We start from the raw sequence: 4,673 nt of genomic DNA, 5'->3' as shown, positions 1-4,673 counted from the left end.
ACTGCAGCCCCACTTCCAGCCCTTTCTGGAAGCTCTGTGCCACACCAACACAAACACTAAATTCTGCCATCAGTCCCATAAGCAGGGAGCTACTGCTCCTTTGAGGGAAGGAGGTGGACAAGTTGGAGTCCCAATAAATTAAAGATGCACTTTTAAAGTCCCTTTCCAAACAATAATGACAAAGTGAAGTGGGAAGGCAGGGAGTGCAAGGCTGAAGAGCCCCCCCCCCCCCCCCCCCCCCCCCTTTAAAATCCCAAGCAGGAAAGAACAAGGGAGATCTCTGTACAGCCCAATCAGAACAGAGCCTGCTGTGGGAATCCCAGTTGCTGTCTTCTCCTTCCTTTGCCTCCTACATATGTTAAATAGATTTGCCACTTTAATATTCTTTTAAAGCAAGCCTCAAAGAAGCTCATTTACAATGCATAATGACTACAAGGCTCTGCTAGTAGATGCATTTAAAATCTCTACATCATAGCATGGACAGAAAGCTCCCCTTCACCTCCTTTTTGAGCAGAAGCTACCATCCATAACCTATCAGGAATGTAAAGGGTGTTCCCCAGCAGCCACCAGCCACCACCACCACTTATCCTACCTGTGTAATGATGAGTCTACAAATCAGGCTGCAGAGTCAGAGGTGGAAAAAGCAGTGTGCTGGCACCATCCTGCATGTTCAGGTTGCAGTAAAAACTGACATAATTTGGCAGCTGTATTAAAAGGGGATTCTCAATTATACCCCACCCCCTGCTGCTTTAGCTTTCTCCAGGCTAAACAAACCCAGCTGGAATTTCTAGCTTGTGGACTCTTCCAGCATATCAGTCTTCAACATGCGTGCCATGCAGGTGTTTCCAGTAGCTGCAGCAGCTGTGGTGGCCCCAGACTCTTGCATGTTAAAGAGTTCTGAGCAAAGAACTGGACCAAGGAGGGAAAAAAGGAGTGACAATATGGTTCAGTCTTAACCCCTTATGGGGGAAGTGTCTGATACAGCAAGGAGAAAGGTATCAGAGGCACTGCACAAACATTTCAGATACAGATGTGCTGCACCATGTTCCAGGAGAAAGTCTGCTGTTTTGTTCTCTTAAGGATCAGAAACTCTTTGAGAAGCAGTAGAATCCTACATCAAAATTCAATATTGCCAAACACAAAGGGCTTTTGAGTAATATTTTTACTTTGATGATTACCCCCTACGGTCCACAAACCTCTCCCTGTTCCTTCAGTCTGCAGCCTCCACAATAGCTATGAAGCAAACAGCAATTACACATTTATTCCAACAACATTTACGTAACCTGAGTGGGCTCTGTCAATGCATACCTCCATGCTGCCTAGCAGCAAAACGTAAAGGACAGTCTGAATTGGTAACAGGCTGCTTACTCTCTGCTGGTCTCCACATCAGCATCGCTGATAAGGATGGAAGACAAAGCTATACTTAATTAACATACATGAATTTTAACCAGGAATTCATCCTCATATATTAGAAAGCCCTGGACAGCTTCTGCCTGCCCCCCCATGGCTTCTCAACAGTCTCTCTGGTAAGTTAAGGCAGCCTCAGAAATACTTCAACTCATTTGTGCTGCTGAAAAGGCAGGAACAGAGCCCTGGAACACCTGCTTTGGGCTGTGCCTGATCTCAGATGCTATAACAGACAAGATCCAGGCTAAATGTTTTTGATGAGCCTGCCTGGTGCTACAGCTGTGATTCCTACTCTACATAGCTGAAGGCTCTGTGAAGTAAAGAACAATAGAAACCCTGCATGACATAGCCAGGCATCAGGCAAAATGTATTACGCAGAGTCAGATGCTAAGAATTCTCAACAACACCTTAAGGGGGAAAAAGGGATGGGCTGCAACAATGCTAGTGGAGTGGCTGCGAGACAAAGCCAGTCTCTTACTGCCCCAGTGCAATGTTAGCTCTCATTAGCACAGGATTCACTTTGCTCCCCAAAAGTACTAAATTCCTCTCCTTTGCATTAGGAAATAGTTAGCATTTAATAGCCTAGAGAAAAGGGAAAGGAAAGAAGTCAATTGCTACACCCCCACCCTGTAGTTTTGAAAGTTTCCGTACAGTGAAGCATTACACTGATACACTGGCTCCTACTCATTCAGAGAAAACACAGCCTGGACATGATGTCAAGAAAGTCCTGACCAGAAAGACTGGGTTAAAGCTCTGCATCCAATAGATTCCTCCTGCAGCTGGGACCAGGGAGGGGATGTGTACACCGAACAACAGCAGAGCTCAGGTTTCTTGGAAGTTGACCCTGATGTAGCTGCACTGAGAAAAGCTCCTGTTAAGTTACAAAAGCAGAGCAGTTTTAATTACAAATATGGTACTTGACTGATGTCAAAGCCTCAAGCAAACCTACAGTAAGCACCAGCCTTTCCTTTGTTTCTTCCCTCTCTCTAGTGAATAGCATTCAAGGCACAGGCTGATTGCTAGGACAGTTTATATGCAGCCCCTTTAACTAGGTGTAGAGCTCTTTAATGATGTTTGATTCTGCTACTCCTTGCCCCCAGGTAATTACTGTAAAAGGCACAGCATGGCCTAGCCATGTCTCAAAAATGCATTCACCTCAGAGGCTTCCTACCCTGGGAAGCGTCATAAAGCAATCTGTTCTTGCATATGAGCAAAGAGGGAAGAAATGCAGCTTGAGCCTCATGTATAAAATGGCATTTCCAACCCATATGGTGGTTGTGAAGCTCCAACTGCTGGGGCTTTATTACTGAAGATAGAAATCAGACTAGTGAAGTCAATATGGATTCCATGATGGAGGCCATATTGGCTCCCCTTAAACTGTCTTACTTCTCTGGAAGCATATCCTTCCTTTATCTAACTGTTTATTCAAACCATTTCACTTCATTCAAATCTTAAATGAGATGCAGATTACTACAAAAGTTCAGATTATACTTACTTTATTAGAAGCAAAGTTTCCACAGATGTAGTCTACTCACCTCCAAGGAAGAAGGGCAACGTCACGGGTGTCATTCCTACAGACAATTACCTAGCTGGAGCTAGTACCTTACCTGCTAGAAATCACAACCTTTGCGTCAAGATCTGAGGGACAATTTTACAGTGGCAGACGCAAAACAGTCTTGCTTGGCCTTTTACTGGCATCTAACAGGCAGCATTTAGTCATACCCCCCAGCTATCTTTTGAAATGTAGATTATGAAAAAAAAACAAACCCCAATGTGGGCTCTAGAGATAAGAGGAGCACCAGTCTGAAGGTGAGGCTGTGTTGAACAGTCTCGATAGTTGTGAAATATTGTCACATAGAAGAAAACACTAATGTATGTCAACTGAGCAAATGCTTCCAGCACTTACACTCCCAGCAGCAATGCCTAGTTAGGCTACATTTACCTCCACTTGGCAACTGCAAGACACTTGGTAACACATTTGCTCCTCAGGTTGACGGAAATTACAATTCTGATTCCAGCTCTGAAATTCTAATTTACATTTTTTACCTCCTCCAGCAAGTCTCTGCTCCCTTCCCCCATTCCAGGAGGCTAGACTTCAGATATTTTTTTCATATATGCCTCAATGCAGAGACTGAGTGACTGATTCACGTAAGAAGAGCTAAACAATTAAGTAAAATACTTGCCAAAAAATTTTATTTCTTTTGAGGATTCAAATATTTATAAACATACTTTCTATAACTTTCCAAGACAACCTAGCAGCATCCAAGCACCAAACAATTCTCTGAATTTAGATACTTTTTTTTTAAACAACTTTATGAAAACAGGTTCTGTTGCTGCTCTGAAAATACAGAATTATTTATGAAGTTGAATAGCTTGGCAAAAGAAAGAAGCAACATATTTTCTTCCATAAAAAGCCATTTATTTTCTCTGCACTCTCATTTTGCAGGCAGGGACTATTAGAAGCAGATTCTTATAGGGCTTATTATAGGTCACTGGGATACTAAAGTGCATCTGTTTATTATCTCTTCATAGGTGCCACATACACTTCTCAGAAATAAAAGTGACACAACACTGGTATAGGCTTGTGGTTTTAAGGATTGGTTTACACTGAGAATCAAGTGTTGGCTTTTCAGGGGCTGTACTTGTGGATGATGTTCCTGGTTAGGACAAGTTGGCACTTTTATATACAGCAGGAGAGCTGTTTGTATAGTTTTCAACACAACTGTAATCCATGGCCTAAGATTAACCAGGCTGATGCATTAGCAATCAAAATAATACTCCATCGTATTAGTATACACCCTTATTCAGGGTATGTATTTATGCAAAATGAAAATATGGAGGTTACTCAGGAGTGCAAGTATGTTTTAATTCAAGCCCTGAGCCCAATATTACTCTTGTAAAAGACTGTCTTCAAAATGTCCTCAAGTATATAAACAGGAACTGGCTGCAATGGTAAATAATATCACCATTTCTCTGAGGAGGCCATGTTCTAAATTTTCTAATTTTTTTTTTTTACATTAAATTTAAAGGACTATTTTGAAATTAGAAATGTTAATCTTTAAAGAACAGTGGGTAATTCCATCTTTATATGGCAATGTTGTTTAAGGAACTTTATTGTTAATAAAAATGTAGTTATTTTACTCTGAACAAAAACACTACATGCATATAATCACTGCATAAGTGACTTAAAAATTCTCAGTCCTTAAAATAATTACTAAAGTATGAGCACTGATGAGAATTTATGAGCAATGGAAAAAGAACTGCAG

This window comes from Gavia stellata, chromosome 28 (genome assembly GCF_030936135.1).
Source record: "Gavia stellata isolate bGavSte3 chromosome 28, bGavSte3.hap2, whole genome shotgun sequence".
Classification (NCBI taxonomy): Eukaryota; Metazoa; Chordata; class Aves; order Gaviiformes; family Gaviidae; genus Gavia; species Gavia stellata.
The sequence above is the reverse complement of the archived record's forward strand: the minus strand, read 5'-3'. Positions refer to the sequence as shown.